The following is a 19,972-nucleotide window of genomic DNA, read 5'->3' as shown; positions in this document are numbered from 1 at the left end:
TGAGGTAGGGGTTAGGGATCAGGAGGTGGTGGCAGTCTACTGAGAGTAAGGCTCTGAATCCCCCTTAAAAGGGGTTGGGGTACTGGGGATGGACGAGTGGGTTCCCTCACCATGCTGGAACAAGCTACTGCGTAGGGCTGGGTTTCATTTGTTTGAGGGCTGATTGTCTGAGCTGGGGGTGAGGGTGGCCTGTCAGGTCCTGGGGTGGAAGTGTCACAATATCTACCATGGTCAGCTCCATGATGAGGTGAGATGGTGGCCTTGAGCAGAACACTTTGGAAGGAGTGCCCTCCACCTATATGGTCTTTGTCTCTGTTACCTCACCCCTTAACCCAGAAGCTGGAGAAGCCAATGCTCTTTCTTCCATCATACTCCAGGTGAAACATGAGAGTTTGGAAAGCCCTCTTGGGCATGTGCATTTAGATTCATAGTGTTTAAAAATGCCCAGGGAATGAGCAGGAAAGGAGCAATGGGTGCTTTGGCTCAATAGGTGGGAGTGGCAAGAGGAGGGTGGTGGCCTCAGGTGGCACCCTACATTGAACCAGCACTGTTGTCTACTTTTGAGGAGCAATAGTATCATAACACTTTATTTGCTAAAATCTAAGGTGATTGGAGAAAGGAAAATTCAACACTGAAAAATAAAATCAAAGTGAGATTCAAGGCAAGAAATCCAATATACATATAATGCAAATTATTACCGATCATGAAGTTTAGCACCATTTGAGCCTGTTAGCTCTATACCGAGTGATCACCTTGACAAGGAATAGCAATAGATTCCACAAGCTTGTCTTTCACATACTTTTTTCAGTTGCCACCATATACAAAGCTGTCTTATGAGTAACATATTTATCAACGTCAGCTGGCAAATGTAAGTAATCCTGTCAGAATTCATCATTCCAGAGAAATTTCTAAACTGCTAAACAATAAACAATAGATAGGGTTTTACATAAACCGAAATATACCTTAGCTGCACTAACCCCTTTGAAACTGTCAGGTGCTAAAACATCAAAATGACAGCCTAGGGAAATGCTTTATGGAAGCACATTTAGGGCCAAATTAAATGTGATGTTGGGAGATCTATAAATGGGTCATTGTGTTAGGGAAAGGGGGTTTACACTTTCCCTGGAAGGGGGGGACGACAGAGGGTTGGATATATTGATCCATCAGCAGAAGGTGTTAACTGTCACAAATCTTTCCAGCATTCTTCTCCCTTCAGTTGTCAAGATTATTTGACATGAATATCAATATTAAGAGTTCTATTGTCTATATGGGAATAGGGTGCTTTCTTTGCCAGTGCATGCTTACAGTAAAATGTGGTTGTTGTTGTTTTTTTAAAACAAACTTTTATTTTTGGATATAACAACATATTCAACATTACATTTCACATAACATATATCCATTTCTCTTTTCTCCTCCCCCCCTTCTTAGTGGCTTCCCGCAATGCTCCTCCCTCCGTTCCGTAAAATGTGGTTTTTAATCTGTTTTAGTAATTGTAAATATTTGGTGGGGTTAGTTATTCCAGATTAACTATCAAGGAATAAAAACTCATCATATTGCACAGATGCATCAGGCCGTTTCTGTCCTACGTGCTAAGATCTGTGGGCTGAAAAGTACATCTAGATGTAGTTCCACCCTTTCAGGTCTTCTCCCCAAAGAACAAAACCAGTCAACATGCCTGAAATATGACCATCATTGGAGTAACAAACTTTTGACTCTTCAAAGCGGTTGCAGCCATTACAAATGACACATCATACTGCTAAGTTTCTCACTGCATTTTTTCCTCTAGAAACTCTTTGACCAGAGAAACCTACAAAGCCAAAAGGTGACCCACATACTGGGAAGGAGCTGTGGTTCAGTGGGAGAGCCCTTGCTTTGCACATAAAAGGTTCTAGGTTCAACCTTCATTTTCAGTAGCAAAAAGGAACAAGACCTCAGCCCAAGACCCTGGAAAGACAATCCTGACCTTGATAGATCAGCGGTTTGGTTCAGTAGAAGGCACCTTCATATATTCAAGCTGACAATGAAATGGAAGGGTGGCACATTCCATTCGACCATGGTTGTGGTGGACATTAAGTCCATCAGTCAAGAATTAATGGACTGACCAGTATGAATCTTCCCCTTTGCTGTACTGGCTTGCTTGCCCTCTGGTGTCCTGGATGGGTTTGGGCTGGCCTCCCTGCTGACCTCAAAATGGAAAGGAGAGGGGGTTCAGGCACCCTGGTCCTCTTTCTTCCTCCCAAGTGAGCTCTCTCCCCATCCCTCCCTCCCTCGCCTTGAAGCTTCCCCTATGTAACACATTTCTCTTGGTTAGATTGTAGGTAACCAGTACTATTGGAATGGACTAGACTGAGTCATACAACAGCAGCTCTGTAAATTTCCTCTTCGGTTTTGTATAGAAATACCAGTAGAGTGCATAATGAGAGATATGGTGAGACCCACAATTGCAAAGCTGCTGGTCTTAGAGGCCTTATAATAGCATTCCTCAAGCTACTGCATTGGCATGGAATCTCAGAACAAACAAAAGAAAGTTCAACAGAAGGCACGGAAGTAGCTTTGAAAAACAACAACACCACCACCCTGCTTTGGGTGAGATAAAGAAAGTTCATGTCCTGAACCTTCATCCCTTGGGTAGCAGCTGAGAATTTCATGGACTCAGGGCTCAGTAAGGGGTTTATAAAAGGGGAACTGCTTTGCATGCAATTGGGTGGCAGAGGAGTCCGAACTAGTGCAGTGCAGATTGGGGTGGGGGGAATAGGCGTATTCAGTGTAGACCATTGCAAAAATCTCTCTAGTGACTGTACAGCCAGATGTAAAAGGAAATTTTTCATAGGCAAGTGCAGGAGTGGTGCACATCAGGACAATAAGTTCGTAACTTCCTATACGCACTAATGGGAATGAAATTGGCTATAATTAGTCAAGAAAATGATCTTGGGGGGTCACAGTAAAAGGCTCCATGAAATCATCATCTCAGCATGCTACAACAGTGGAAAAGGCAAGTTCAGTGCTAGGTATTATGAGGGAAGGGACTGAATAGAAGTAAATTATTCTCTCTCAAAACAGAATTCTTGGTCATCCAATTAAATTGATTGTCAGAAGTTCCAGGGAAAATAAAGGAAGGCACATCACACAATGCATAATTATTTATGGAATTGATTTCTACACTTACATTGTTATGGCTACTAACAGGGATGGTTTTAAACATTGATTTGATCATTCATTGTACCATCAATGGTTATTAGATGTGATATGTAAGGATGAAGCCCCCATGTTGAGTGACAGTATATCTCAGGTAATGTGATGCTGTCCCCCTCATCCTCAGGCAGTGGCAGCTGGTACCCATTGGGGTGGTGGGGTGGAGGGAAAGTTGGTCAGTGGCGGTAAGAGCCACAATCAACAGTAGTAGTAGTAGAAGAAGAAGAGTTGATTGTTATACCCCACTTTTCACTAACTGAAGGAGCCTCAGAGTGGCTTACAATCTCCTTTCCTTTCCCTTCCCCTCCCCACAACAGCCACCCTGTGAGATGGGTGAGGCTGAGAGAGTTCTGAGAGAACGGTGACTGACCCAAGGTCACTCAGCTGGCTGCATGTGAAGGAGTGGAGAATCAAACCTGGTTCTACAGATTAGAGTCCACTGCTCTTAACCATTACACCATACTGGCTCTCAGTAGGCAGAGCCAACAAATTCTGGTTTTCTCCCCATCTTCCTCCCTTGCAACACTGCAGAAAATGGCAACACATTCAGGAGGCATCCTAGAAACCTTTCTCCAATTGTACCAAAGGGGAAAGGCTGATCCTGACGTAAATTGCAACCTAAGGGGTCAAACTAGATGTGATGGCAGGCATGGGGCCAACCTCTGGCTATGAATGCCATTCTGGAGGAGAATTTAGCCATTGAAAAATTGCTGTGAGGGCCTGTCCTCCTACGTGCTAAGGGCCTGTCCTCCACACATGCCTTTAAAGTGCTGAAACAGACCACGGTGGATGTTTCAGCACTTCAAAAGGCTTAGGGGGAGGGGCAAGATCACCTGTTGCTGATGCACCACACAGCTGATCAGGATTGGGCCCTTGTAGCAATTTTTAAAAGACTAAATTCTTCACTAAAACGTTGTTGGTGGTCACAGATTGGGCCTGTGGCTGCCGTTACATCTAGTTTGACCCTAATGCAAACTCTCCTTTTGGAACTGTGCTTGCCGCAAAAGTTAGGCATACCTCAGGAAAGTGAGAAATCCTGCCACGTGCTCCCCTGTTCCTAAAACCCACTACTTAGTATGCAAGCCAGAAGAGTAAGGTTTATGGGACAAAGAAGGCCATGAGGCTTGGAAGTGAAAATTTGATAACCACTTTAAATCCCTAGTGCAAAAACACATTTTCCATGTTGTAAAAAACCAAAACAAAACAGAAAGCAAGGAGGCACGATGCTGTGGGGAAGTAGGGAAAACCCCTCACTTCCCTAAAGTACTGAACCAGGGGCAAACAACCCATGTGGAAATGGCTTAAAAGGGATGCTTCTCTCTTCCTTATGTGGATGCATGCCGATTAGGGTTTTTTGGCAACCGGGGGGCGGGGAGTCCCCCGCTTTGGAGCCCCAATTTCCGCCCCGGCGGAATCGGGGCCTGGGGGAACCCCACCCCTGAAGCTGCGTCACCAGAGGTGACACAGCCACAGTGCTGACGTTGGGGGCATGGCTGAGCTCGTCGGGGGGGGGGAACCATATGTTTCCCCCCCGACGAGCTCGGCCACGCCCCCAACGTCAGCAATGTCTGACGTCACTTCCTGTGACGTTGTGACGGCGCGCGCGTGCACACGCGCCCAGCCTGCTCCCGGACAGGACGGAGCCTCCCCCGCCGGTGAGTTTAAAACATTTGGCAACCCTACAACTAGCAGGAGACGGGGGGGGAGACATGGAGGCACCATTGGTAATGGTGTGATGTCACTTCCAGGAAAAACCTGGACATTATGCCTTTCTATGAATTGCCAGAAACCATAGTGTTTCTGGTGATTCCTAGAGACAACTTATGTCACTTCTGTGGTTGTTGTTTATATATTTTTTCTGCAGGAAATGGGAGCCCAGGATGGAGAATCTCCTGTTCTAGGCAGGGGCTAGGCGGCCCTAATGCTAATAAATCCTCCTCTCCATGTATTTTCTGCTTACTGAATGAAAATGGCTGCCTTCTTCTAGACTGAAGAGGAAGTATGAAATGTCCTCAGTGAAATGAGCATGTGTAGAGGAAAAACCCACCGTGGATTCATTCTGTTATACAAACAGGATTCTGAAAGGGGGTAGGCTTTAAAGAGATAGCACATTAGTTCTTAGGGACACTAGTAGTAGGGTCGCCAGCCTCTAGGTGGGTTAGAGATCTCCTGGAGTTATAACTGATCTCCAAATGATAGAGATCAGCTCACCTGGAGAAAATGGCTGCTTTGGAAGCAATCCTACCTGGTACCTATAAAATGTTTCCATCTGCAATAGTCCCTGATTGGTCTCAGACTCAGGTTTATTGTTACAGTCAATGACTAGCACCCTGATTGGTCAGTTTTTTCTTTACATCCCCGGATAAAAAGATAATTGTGGCTGCTTCTCATGAAATGGCCATAGATGGTATACTTGAGATGGGCAGATAAACTAAAGTTTGTCAAAAATTTAGGCTGGTTTGTGGTTTGTAATGCCATGTTCAGGAACTGGTTCAGTTCATCATGAACCACAAACTGAACTGCAAAAATGCAGTTCATGCCCATCCCTATGGTATACTAGCTGAAGCTGGAAAAGGGTGTTGTGTTCCACAGAGGAAACCCTCAGCTTCCAGCAAAGCTCTAGGGTCAAATTAAATCTCTAAACTATGAACCTACTCTTTCAAACTCCTTTGAAAACAGGTTGAGTTTTTGTTTCATGACTGCTCGATGCTGTCTGAATGGTGAACTACTCTATGATCTAACATGTTTAATATTTATTAGTAAAGACAATTGGTGGATGAATCTCTCTTTTGTCCCTGTTTCCAGGACAGGTCCACAAATGTGTTGGCCATGAATCACAAATTTATGTGAATGAAAGGGAAGAGTACATTTCTTATTTCCATGATGAGAACCAATCGCACACAGAACAATGACCAATAGGGAAGGAGTCTAGGTTTCATCGGGCTTCTGAATGTTGACTGGAGGTTGGCTATTACTTCAGGCAAACACCTCTCCCATTCCTTCTTAATGAGTAAAATAACCCATTGACAGCTGAGAATGAAATTGGCCTCTCCAAGCAATGGTCTTTTAAATTCAGATTTAATGGAACAGTAATTGTGTTTATTGAATAAACACCAATGTCTGATTAAGATGATATGCACTGAGCTTCCACAGTCTAGTCAGAAGCTTCTGCATACCTATTACAGGCCTGTTAAGCCTCCCTAAATGTGTTTGCAATAACTACTCGGTATTTCCTTATTAAACAATAACACTCTCTACTGGGTCTAAATTAAATCCTTATGTGAAACACTTAATTCAAAGTATTATTGGGAAACCACCACACCTGTAGGAGCGGTGGAAAGGGAAAGAACCAAACCCTGCTTTACTTCTTACAAGACTATCTTATTCATAAATTTAATATCAAGTACATTAACCTTGTGTCAGTTACCTGAAGAACTGTATAGCCTTTTACTAGAGAAGTTTTGCCTCTGCTCAACACCCGCCAACCTGTTTCAATCCCTTTGGATTAAGAGCTAATTCATGCATGTATTATGTGCATTTGTATATTAATGAGTCAAAACCTGCACTGGGAAAAAAGCAATTTGTTATTATGGTCGTTCATTTTTCAATTCAGATTGGTTATAATGACAGCTAATAATATCTGGAAACAATCGGACACGGTACCTTGCTGTCTGGTTTAGAGTTCATAGAGGTGGAGGGGGGGAGCTCAGCAGACACTTAGCTGACAGGAATATTTACTAATCAGCTGAGTTACACAGATATTGGCATCAACAGGGATTGCTCTGATGGGCCTATCTTTCCAAATTGTTTAGTTTACAATGCACTGCCTTCTGGAGAGCAGTAACTCCTATCAGTTACCTATTCTGTCCTCTGGCACATGGGGTCCAATGAAAACAGGGTGAGATATCAACAAATGCAATCAGCAGTGCTGCTGCTGGGGTGGACAGAAAGGATGTGTTCACTCCTTGGAGTGGGAGAGAGACAAAGGCATCCCTTGGGTGATGAATTTGTCCAGATTTACTACTTTCCACTAAGAAGATTATTTACTCTACTAAAATTTAATGTGATGCCACTAGTTGTCTTGGAGGGGAAATTTGTTGTGTTTCTTCTGATAGCTACGTTTCCTTTTGTGGCAAAAAGAAAATGCTGGTTACAACCTTGAAACCCCTTCATAAGAACATAAGAGACGCGAGTGTTGGATCAGGCCAAAGGCCCATCCAGTCCAACACTCTGTATCACACAGTGGCCAGAAATACCAGAAATGACCTGGGATCCACACATTTGAAGGACTGCTTCCTTCTGCATGTCCCTGTGCGCCAGCCTTAGTTATCAGTGAGCCTTTTTTTTCTGGGGGAACGTGCTGAAACAGCATTCTGGAACTTCTTTGACAAAATTCTTTTTAAAATGTTTAAAGTTCATGAATTTTCAGTATATGGACTGAAAACTTTATTTCCCTCTTGAGAGTTCGTGCACCTCTTCTTTTTTTTTAAAGCCCTGTTTATCAGGCAAATACCTGTTGGTCATCCCACTAGTTAAGGTGGCCCATTTTGACCACAGCCATCTGTTGGTTACCCCACTACCTAGGGTAACCCATCTTGACCAGAGCCTGGGCCTTTTCCACTATAGCTCTGGCACTGTGGAATGGGCTCCCTGAAGAGGTGAGGGGGGAGGGCTCCTTGGAGATCTTCCGGAAGCACTGCAAGGCCGGCCTGTTTGCCTAGGCTTTTGAGGCAGTTTGAATAGCAGGCACCTTTTTTGAGGGGAGGTGTGGAGTTTGCTATCTATGTTTTTGGTTTTAACTGAAAATGTTTTATTTATTTTATTTATTTGTTGGATTTCTATACCACCCTCCCAAAGGCTCAGGGCAGTTCACAGGCGGCAAAGCCGGAATCTAAAATACAATAAAACATACAATAAAATACAATATTTAACCCCAAAAACCATCCTATAATGCGGTGCTATATCATTCAACCAAGATGGGAATAACCATCCAGCTTTGGTGGCCAGCTATCTCAGTAGCGTCCCGCTATGCTGTCTATGACTTCTGCCTGGGCATTCCTTGCCCTGGCCCTAGTAGGAGCAAACTTAATTTCTCGGGGACCTGGAACTTCCAGGAGATGGCAGTTCCCCAATTGGAGTGCTCTTGAGGAAACATATGGGAAGAGGCGGTCCTTCAGGTAGGCCGGACCCTGGCCATTCAGGGCTTTAAAGGTAAGAACCAGCACTTTGAAGCGAATCCGGTATGCTATCGGCAGCCAGTGCAGCGCTTGCAGCCCAGGCAGTGCCGGATTTACGCATAAGCTAAATAAGCTACAGCTTAGGGCCTCGCAATCTGCTGGGGCCTCGAATAAAAACACAATATAAAAAGTGATTTCAAATATTAAAAAGGTGTATATATTTTAAAAATTTTTTAATTTAAAACAGTAGGGGGCCTCTGGGTTTTGTATAGCTTAGGGCCTCAGCAAGTCTAAATCCAGCCCTGAGCCCAGGCTGAATATGGTCTCGCCTAGAGAGACCCAATAACAACCTGGCCGCAGCATTCTGCACTAGCTGCAGCTTCCGGATTTGCGACAGAGGCAGGCCTAAGTAGAGAGCGTTACAGTAGTCAAGCCTCGAGGTGACCATCGCGTGGATCACAGTGGCCAGGTCTTTGCAGTCAAGGTAGGGGACCAACTGCCGAGCCAGCCGCAGATGATAAAAGGCCGCCCTGACAGTTTTGAACTATTATTGGAAGCTGCCTTGAACCACAAGGGAAAGGCAGGATACAAATGTTTAAAAAACAGAAAAATAAATGGAAGATATTGTGCATTACCTTTTTAAAATGTTTGGTCCCTATGTCAGTCAGAAATAAATTTCTGCCTTTTGTAGAAAAGAAAGAAAACTAGGCAGTGTTTCAAAGGATCAGTGTTTGCAAATAACATGATTTTAGGTGTTTACGACGTGTTGCTTTGTTAGCCACCTTGAGTCTAAGAAGATAAAGTAGGATATAAAGATTTTAAATAAATATGGAGTCTTGTTCAGCTCGGTAGACAATGATTTGACTCCATCTAAATCTCATGCTACCTTTGTTGAGTCTGATGCTGTGAACTGTCACCACGGTAGTTCTAAGGGATTTTGAATGGTCTGCTCTCTGTCTACTGGACTTTGGATTGTATCCAAATAAGTGCAAGTGGAGCTCCATTTGCAGAACAGAACATGGCTGCCTCCCACTTTCCTCCTGCAGCCTACTGCATCTCCTGCAATAATTTGTGCTCCCTGTGCCATGCCACTGACTTTCTTGGGCTGCCAAATGCCTCTGTCTCCTCACCCTTCCTCTTCTTCTTCTTCTTTTTTTTTTTGATTTCTTAAAAGTCAGTTTCTACTATCTGTGTGAAATTTGGCACCAGGATCCCATGGGTGAGGATGCAGTCCCTGAGTGTTACATCCAATTGGGTGGGGAAAAAAACAAGTTATAACTAGAACTAAATGTTTTCCATTGAAAGGGAAAGTAATGAAAAATGAATCAAACATTTGAAAATAATAGTAACCCATTTAACAAAACTGAATCAATCTTTCTTTAATAAAGAAGGAAAGAAGGTTTCATGAAAACTACTTTACCTTTCAATAACTGTCCTGTTTTTTTTCTTGGTTTTTCATGAGGCTTAACTTCCCTTGGCTCAGTTCTGTTCATCAACCTTTTTTTATCCTCAGCATTGAAATGAGAGAGAGAGAATGTTTTCCAAGGAAAATCAATTTTCTAGGACAATCTCACACATTCACCTGCTATAGAAATTCAACTAGTTGAATGTCATAGCTTCTGTTCATCCTGCACAAGTCTCTGGCTGCTGTGTAGACCAAGAAGAGATCAATGGAGGCTAAAGCAACTCATGCATATTGGATGCCACAATGGCAAATGATCACCTAATCTGCATCACTGGAACCATCGGTAGGTCATGAGGGAGGGACCATGGCTCAGTGGCAGAGTATCTGCTTTGAGGCAGAAGGTCTCCAGTTCAGTCTCTAGTGCCTCCAGTTGAAAGGATTAGTGGTAAGCCAGGCCAGGAACAGTATATGGCATGCTATCAGAGCACAGAGCAAGTAAGACAAGAGCACCAACTCAAGAAGGATAGTCAAGGTCTGGTCCAAGGTTAAGCACAGAGTCAGGAGTCTAGTCCAAGAGTCAGTCCATCCAGCAATGTCTGAGAATCCAAGAGTTACTCACAGGAAGGTTCAGGAGCAAGACAAAGGCAGAGTTAGGAAGCAATCCAAAGAGTCACAGGACTGAGGCAGGATCCCATGCAGCAGGCAGAAGAAATTCCAATAACCTTTATTGGGATAGCCAGAAGAATTTCACCTTGCTGCTTCCACACATAACAGCCTCCCTTGGCTGGTTTTTATAGGCAATATGCTTAATAGTCATGCTTGCATCCAGCTGCTTGGGAGTAATCCTGCAACTACTCAAGCAGTTGGAGTCGAGCCAGGAGGTGTGCACTTTGTTGTTTCTCCTGTAGTTCTGTTCGTAGCCTCCATCTGTGGCGCTCTAAGGGTGGGAGTGAAACTGGAGGGCTGGAAATGATCAAGAAGAAGAAGAGGAGGAGGAGATTGGATTTATACCCCGCACTTCACTTGGAGTCTCAGAGCGGCTTACAAGCTCCTTTCCCTTCCCCTCCCCACAACAGACACCCTGTGAGGTGGGTGGGGCTGAGAGAACTCTGACACAAACTGCTCTTTTTCAAGGACAGCTGTGCCAGAGCTTGTGACTGACCCAAGATCACATCAGCAGGTGCAAGTGGAGGAGTGGAGAATCAAACCCGGTTCTCCCAGATTAGAGTCTGTGCACTTAACCACTACACCAAACTGGCTCAACTGAGTTTCACTTGTTGAATCAGGTCTGGAGGGTGTTGGTGGTTCTGCACCAGCTGTTGGCTGTGAATCTTGACAAGCTTGCAGCTCACCTTCCTGCTTGCCAGCTCCTGCTGACTCAGAGCTGGCTACATGGGGCTCTCTTCTCCTGAGGAGTCCTCACTCTTGCTGAGCCCTGGCTGACCCTTGACAATTAGGAAGAAGGACCCTGAGAGCGGATGCCAGTCAGAGTAGATGACTGGCCTCGATAGATTAATAATCTGTCTTGGTATAAAACAACTTCGGGTATCCTATGATATCATGGCCTGGATGGCCCAGCCAAGCCCAGTCTAGTCAGATCTTGGAAGGAGGGTCGGCCCTGGTCAGTATTTAGATGACAGACCACCATCGCTATGCAGAGACAGACACTGGCAAACCACCTTTGAATATCTCTTGCCTTGAAAACCCTATGGGGTCACCATAAGTAGGCTGCGACTTAACAACCCTTTCCACTACTTTGATATCATCGCTTGTGCTCTATTCAGCTGGGGGGGGGGGCATTCAGCAAACACACAGATGAAAAGGGCTTTCTGGATGTGTTTTGGTATGTGTCCTGTGCTCATCCCCACCACAAAAAGTGGTGATCTCAGAACTGCTTCTCGTGGGCACCTGACAAAGTGATGCTATTAAGATCAAGATAGGAACCCCCCTGCACAAGTAAACTTTTCCATGTGGTAGGGAGAACCATATCTGGAGAAGCTAAGCATGTGGAAAGGCTGCTCTAAATATGTTCCCAAGCAATGTGTGCAGGAACTTTAAAACAGTGCATTGTGAGTTCAGGAAATGTTTGCAATAGCTGCCAACTTGAAAGCCTCAAGATGAACTTGGAAGTGGATTCAGGCTCTTCGTTCCAGAACCAGTAGTCACTGATGTCACTAAATTTGCACCAAAAGTTTCCGTACTCATTCCTGTGAATATCTGAGAAAAGGTACCAGCCATAGGCTCTTGGGCCAGGCAGCTTCCTGAATACCTCTAAGTGTATTCCTCTTCACCATTTCCTGACCAAACATCTTCAGGATGTATAATGATAGTCTTCCCAATTACAATTCTATAAATATGATGAGCTCCTTTAACTTTCTCATACAATCTCCTTGTTGTGCTCTAAGAATAATGCAGGAACTGGGCTGTAGACCCAGTTAAGATACAAATAACACTTCAATTAATATTTTCCTGACCCCTACCTTTGGATTTTAGATTTATGAAGACCATTTTATTGGAGAATAATGAACCCAATACCTTGCTGGACATTTAATGCTGGATCTAGCTGTTTTTACTAGCTGTCATGACTGCTGCTCGATTGGCATTTTTAAAAATTTGGATAATGGGTTGGATCCAGTGTAAAATTTTCACTTGCCAGAAAAAGACTGCAGCAGCCCCTTGCTCTAAGTCTTACTGTATGTGCATTTGCATTTACACTTGTGCAAGATCTTGAGAAACAAATTTCTGGGCACCATACTATATAGGAATAAATGCACTAGGTATTGCACAAGATCTTGCACAAGTCGGGCTGCTGTGGTAAGTTTGTCTATGTTTCCACTTGCACATTGCTGGATCCAAGCCAGTGTATTTATCTTCTTGGATTTGATTGGCTGCTTTTTTGTTGTTTGCTGTTTTTATTGGCTGAAACTGCTTTTGTTAGTCCAACTTTGATTATTTCTGTTTGCTTTCATTTTTGTACAGTTTGTGTTTTAAAGTCTGTAAGCCACCATGAGCTCCTTCTTGCAGAAGGGCTGCATAGAAATTTAGCCAACCAATCAATGGATGATATTTTATTGGGATAGTTATTGCACCAAGGTGAATGTGAGAGTATTATCAAAACCTTAAGGTTCTTGTTTATTTTGATTTTATCTTTATGCGTTTTAATCAAATAAATCAATAAAACTATCAATAGAAACATGCAGCTCTTTCAAGTGGGAAATGACAAGGATCTTTTAATGCCTGTTGGTTGCTTAGAGTGTACTTTTTATGCCCATTGACTTAACTGGACTTCAAAAACGTAACTCTGCTTAGGATTGCATTGTTATAGTGCAGTCCTATGTAGACTTAATCAAGTTTAAATCTACTAATGTTAATAAACTTAGACCGGAGTAACTCTTCATAGAACTGCACTGTGAGTTTCTTTTTAAAGCTGTTAGATAGGCAAAGACAAAGTTGAACGCATTTAAGGCTGTTCCCGTCAAAGGCTTATGCTTGCAAGCATATGGTGGAATTCAGTCAAAGTACAAACTGATTGACATGGCATACATATGCCCAGAAGTGTATTTAAGTAGCAGGCAAGTAAGAGGGACTGTAGATATCAAAGCATGCACGTTCTCACACACATGCATGTACAAACATAACATAGTGGACTCACATCTATCCACATGGGCCCAACAAGGCTAGTTATAAATGCAAATAACCTGGCAAGCGCCACTAACCTTCTGTTGTCCATAAATAATGCACTGCCAAGATGCTTGTAGGAGTAGCTCCTTCTGGATACACCATAGGAAGCTGTAACTGCTACTCTGCCCCTGCTGACATCTTCATTCAAAAGGGGATGTTAAGGAAAGGACTCACTGATATTTATTTATTTATTTATTCCTTCGATTTATATACCGCTCATCCCCCTAAGGGCTCTGAGCGGTTTACATTATGCAGTTCATACAATTCCTACCTAAGGGCCACACACATACAATGAAGGGAAGTGACTAACCTAACAGGCACCCTATAGCGAAGTCTTGTTGTTATAGTCACTCTGCGGGAGGTCTTTTCCAATCCGGCGACGGCGTCTTCCTGGCACAGGTCTTCCTTCAGTCGCCGCAATTCCTCGGGCTTGGGCCAAGTGTATGTCAGCGCGTGCTCCTGCTGCGGCCTCTGTCCAATAGGCTCCGGCCTGCTGCGTCGCCCCGTCTCCGCGCTCCATGGTATCATAAACCCATGAAGGTGGTTTCAGAGGGCAGCCATGGTGGTCTGCTGCACAACAACCCAATACGGGTCCAGCAGCACCTTAAAGACCAGCAAGGTTTTCAGGGGATACGCTTCAGAGCAAGGGTCAAAATGTCCTCCATCAGATATGAGCTTGTGCCTCACAAAGGGAACTTTGCCTCTCTGAAGCTCATCCCGTGAAAATCTTGTTGGTCTCTGCTGCTGGACTCGTAGCTCTCATTAATCCAAGAACTCTGGCTCCACAGACCTCACAAACAGCAGAAAGGTGTGTGTGTGTGTGTGTGTGTGTGTGTGTGTGTGTGTGTGTGTGAGCGAGCTGCATTCCCACACGAGCCGCTAAATAAGCCCCTTGGCATGGCCAAAGCTGAAAGCTACCAAAATGCATGCATGGACCCAGTACAGGGAGGACTCCTGTAAAAGCAGCAGCTTAGAGCCAGGTGCGGGATTTTGCCTCTTTAGCCAGCCAAGCCAAGGCTGTGCGCAGGACCTGCCTTTTACTTCCAGGTCACCTTTGCTGGTTCTGAGGTCACCATGAGAAAACCACTCAAGTGTGTTTGGGGATAAGGGGGGTCGATTCATAGCATGCGGTAATGAGGTAGTCAGTGCCAATACATCCCCACCTAACTGGTAGCACTTCTTCCCTTCTTATAAGATTTAAAGACGACTTCTCACAACAGGAGCAAAATAGAATTATGAATTCAATTAATATTTAACTATCTTCCTGTTGCCCAGTATGACTCTTGGACTCATTCATGACTTTCTTCATTGCATGTTCTCCACGTTTGCCTGCTGTTTCCTCAAGCTGGGAAGAGTTCATTTTTTCCACCTTGTTGCAGACAACATAGAAATAAAAATACAAAAGTGTCACTGGTGAGCGTTGGAAGGGAGGTAGATATTGCTGTGGCTGCTACAAAGGAAGAAGAGGCTGGGGCGACCAATTCCATTTTGCATTATGAAGTGTTTTGCAGAAAACCGGTGGGAATGGGATACAAAGTTCTCTTAGCACCTAAAAATAAACCGGCTAATTGAGTCTCACTGCATCACTTTTGCAATTTGTTACAAAGGGGGAAAGGTCCTCCATTCTTCACAGTACAATTTTCTGTCTTGAAAGGCTTGGACAATTACTGCATTTTTACCTTTTTTTCACCACTTTGTGGACACTTTCTCCTTTTAAAAGAGGCTATGAACATTCCAGCTCCAGCTAGAGCTTAATAGGAAAGGATGGATGTTTGCACTTTGCTGGGAGGTTGTATGTGTTGAAGTTTCCACTCGTATCGCAAAGAGGATAATTGAAAAAGATTCATAAATGTGTGAACAAAGCTTTTCAAGCTTCAAGGAAACTCATAGAGGTTGATAGGTGGTTTAAAGAAGAAGGAATAAAGGATTTTTTTCCCCTGTCCCGTTTCTTCCTCTGGTTGCTGATTCTCCAGCTTGGCACTCAACAGACATACCCAAGGATCTGCAGTACATCAGGTAACAATGAAAACTACAAAAAACCAAGATGTAACCTCACTCACTGGTGGCCCATCTTAAGCCAAGCAAGTCAATATTGAAGAAAATAAAAAAAGTTTAGAGGTCTCTTCTTGTACTCTTCACTGCATGCTTAGGAAAAGGAATCGGAAAACATTTACCAATTGAATTGAAAATGAAATGTTTCTTTTCTAGTATTTACCTCAAACAAACTAATCTCAAAGATGCCTGCTCCAAAGAGGCTCCTACTTTAACAGAGCAGGTAATAGCAGGCTTTTTTTAAAATCCCCTTCCTCATATATAGCCATCTCTAGCAGCAGATTTTTTTAGGTTGGAACTTTAATAACTGTGATGTGACCCCCCCAATTTGGAAATATATGAAAAGTACCAATTCTAACAATTACTTCTACCATTCAGGAGCAGCTGGAAATCTTCCAGTCTGACAGATATTTTAGCATTTTCATGTCTGGATTTATTTTCCCATTCAGTGTGTGTGTGTGTGTGGGGGGGGGGTATTTAACTGTGACTGAACAGATGTGTGGTTGAGAAGAATGTTTTCCAACCAGAACAGTTATCCCATGTCTCTGCCAAACCTATTCATTCTGATTGGTACAAATCAGAAAAATTGATTTTCTGTAATCAATGCAATATCTGTCTGTTAGGTTTTCAGGTTCTGTATAAGGATGGTGCTTGTTTATTTGAGCTGTTCTGTTACCTGGGATTGTAGGCACTGGAAAAGCTTTGCTTGTACTTACTGGAAGCAAGGCTGGGCATGTTGAGGATGGGAATGGAAGCAAAGATTATGGCTCTACTCTCCACAATAAGTAAGCAGCACCTATCAAGCTAACTGCCCTATAGGAGGAAAAGGTAAAAGGAGTCAGATATGACAGCTGGAAGGAGGTAGAGGCATAGATCTATTGCTTCTACCAATTCAAGATAGTTAGGCGGTAATATCCAGCACACATATCCTGTAAGTGAAAAAAGGATTTGGCTTGCAAAATTTCTGTTTCCCCTCTTCTATCAGAGAAGCTCCCCTTTGATATCCAAAAACAACCAATAATCAGTCCCAGCCCACAAATCAAGACAACTGCTTTTACTGGTTTCTTGATGGTGACATTAGCATCAGGTGACCTTTGCCTGTTTTGAAATTAATCAATATGACCAGATAAATTTTTAATCAGCAGTAACAGCTGTCTTTGTTTTTGACTTGACACTGGAGCCTGTGTTTGGTGGGTGTTTGGTGGGTGTGATCCTTTCTTTTCCACCAAGAAATTGACATGTAGACTGACAGCTCAGCAAACAAAGCAGGACTCTGTGTTTTAAAGGTGGTGGAAGAGGGAGTTTGCTGACTAGTGGAGCTTATATGTAAATAAATGTCATTGGTCATTGTCAATATACAAGAGAGACAGCATAATATGGTTTCTAAAATTATATTCTTTGATATCAGTGCAAACCTCCTTAAGAAAATAGAAAGTTTTTGTTTTAGGAAATCATTGTGTACATTATGAAACAATTTAAAACAAATTCAAAACTGCTGTTCCCCCGCCCCCCCCCCCCCACCTACCTTCTCTTCAGCTTGGAGGGGTCTAGGCTCCCATGGATAAGCAACAGAATCATCAATAAGCTCCCATTGAGAAAGCATCAGTCCACAATTCTGAGCCTTTAACCTTCAGTCATACTGTTACAAACTATAATGGGACCCTCAGTATGAGACCCTGAGGGAACATATGCAGCAGGAGTCCATAAAGGCAGGAAAGAAAGAAAGAAAGAGAGTGAGTGAAGGAATGTTTAAAAGACAGACAACAAATAAAAGATGAAAACAGGTGAAAGCTCAGTTTTAAACACAGGTCGAATCTGCATTTGCATTTTTAAATTAGTTTCATGTTGCTGTGACGCCATCTTTCTCTATGCTTGTTTGAATGTTGTTTGGAGAGGATTCTTTTAAAGCAGTGCAGAGGTGCAATGACAGTGGTTTTTGTTGTTCAGTCGCACAGTCGAGTCCGACTCTTCGCGACCCCATGGACCAGCTCTCTAGGGAGCCGCCCTGAAAGGACGATAAACATATGTGGATGTGCAAAAGTATGCTAGCCCTCTTGAAGTGTAAAAACGACACCAAATGTAGACAGCTTTTTTGAAGACGGAGTCAAAAGGCTGGGACACTGATGGGAAAGACAAATGCCGATTCAGCCACAAGCTTCATCTGAGAGGCAAACCTGCTTGATGGCTGAGAAACTATCCTGTGGTTTAAAAGAATCTGTTCAAATTAGAACCTGAGAAATTAAATAAATAAATAAGGAATAAATAAATAAATAAATACATAAATATCCTTACTTATAAATGGAGCAATAGAACAAGATTTTAGGAGTATGAGTTTTCATGAGTCAAAGCTCTTGAAACTCATACCCTGAAAATATTGTTGGTCTCTAAGGTGCTACTTATGCGAAGACAAGAATCACTGGAAAAGACAAGAATACTAGGAAAAGTGGAAGGCAGCAGGAAAAGAGGAAGACCCAACGTGAGATGGATTGACTCAGCCAAGGAAGCCAGAGCCCTCCCTTTGCCAAGAATTCTGCAAGGCTGTTAATGACAGGATGTTTTGGAGAACGTTAATTCATAGGGTCACCATCAGTTGGAAGCAACTTGATGGCACAACACACACACACACACACACACACACAAGGTACTACTGGGCCCGAATCTAGCTGTTCAACTGCAGACCAACACGGCTACCCTCTGAAACACACTTACACATGCTTATCTTCAGCTGGATCATGCCAGAAGTGATGGGGAGACAGACAGACAGACAGGCAGGCAGTGCTTAAAGGGATACGTTTACTTTTGAGTTAATAACATCAGGAATCTGGCCTAAATGCTAACCAGGGGTTTCTAGTTGCCACAAGTATGCCAGGAGGGCTGAAATGCTGAAAAGAAAAGCTTAACTAAGATTGTCATGGAGACCATGTCTGCATGCAACACCCCTGGCTGCTGCCCACCAAGAGGCAGACTCTGAAGAATGTACAGCAATACCATGGAAACCTTGGAACACATCACCATGTTTCTAAGCAGGCTGCCTGGTAGGCTTCCTGAGCTCTCAGTGACCTTTTTCACAAACCCCAATAACTTCTGGAGTTGTGCCATCGCTTTGGCTATTGGAAGATGACCCTCTTCATTTTTAATGAATCCCCAGATAAAAAGAATTTCAGTGTGCCTGAATTTTTATGAAAACGGAGCAAAGCATGGCACGCAGAATTCAATCTCCCATTGGAGATAAAGCGTGTTCATTTACCAGCTCGGAAAATCAATACCTGTGATTTGATATGAGCATTTATATTCACTTAACTCTTTTCTATCACAGAGGCATGCAGAGAAGATCAGAGGAGCTTTATTTAATACAGCAGAATTTGTGTGAAGTGGTGCAAAGAAAATGATATTTTTCCAGTCTGCAGGAATTAATTCTTCTTGCCAGTATCCCCCCCGCCCCAACACACACACATTACTTCTTCCTTTGCACATATATGTGCACACACAAACTCACCAAGTATGACTGAAAACAGTACAAGATTAGAGCTGAGCAAAAACAATTTATCTCATTTTGTGTAAATTCTCATAAGCGTAAAGAAAATACTGTTTGTTTTGGGTAGCACACGGGGCTCATTGTGAACACTAACAGCACTGTGCCTCTCAATGCCATTTTTCTCTTGCTCAATCGTCCACAGTGTTGTTTTACGCTATTGGCTGTGATGACCAGAATTATTATATTGATGATGTCATGATACTGTGCATGATTATATCACAGATGCTCACAAATAAAGCGAACACTTGTTAGTTCAGGTCCAGTTGTATTCGCCAGTCATGAGCACTAAGCAGATTTTTTCAGCAAGGGATTTGGTTGTTCACAGACAGCTTGATTCGGTTTGTTTGGTTATGTTTTTCATGTTATTACAGCACAGTTCAACTGTCAGCATTTCTTGCATGTGTGTCTTCATGTAGCCCGATGGGACAAATAATTCTTCCACCCCACACAGACCTTTTAGTGTTTGTTGCTCAGCAGCCTATTGTCTAAATGAAGAAGAAGCAAATTAATTGGACCACCAGTGATCATAAACACATACTGTATTTTTTAAAAAGTCGTACTGTTTGGTGCTCATTTAAGTCTATGCTATCATTAAAGTTATTTCATGCATGCCCATTTTTGAACAGACTTATGAGAGTTGTAGTTCCTTTCCCTTGTGTCATTTAATTACCTGACCCCTAACACCCATGACTCTGGGGAAGAAACCATTTCACCTTCTGTGCAGATGCAAAAGCAGCTTGCAAGCAGGAAGGAAACAAAACACAACACTGCAGCTTCTACACAGCCACAATGCTGCTGGGCAGCTGTTCACAAGCAGTCACACAGCTGTTGCAGTATATGCTCCTGATGAACCTGCTTGCCACCAGATTCATGGCAATCCTAGTCCCTTCAACCAATCAGATGGAATGGCAATGTGAGACAATAAGGCCG

This window comes from Gekko japonicus, unplaced genomic scaffold (assembly GCF_001447785.1).
Source record: "Gekko japonicus isolate JY-2015 unplaced genomic scaffold, Gekko_japonicus_V1.1 scaffold12, whole genome shotgun sequence".
Classification (NCBI taxonomy): Eukaryota; Metazoa; Chordata; class Lepidosauria; order Squamata; family Gekkonidae; genus Gekko; species Gekko japonicus.
Note: the sequence above shows the minus strand (reverse complement) of the source record.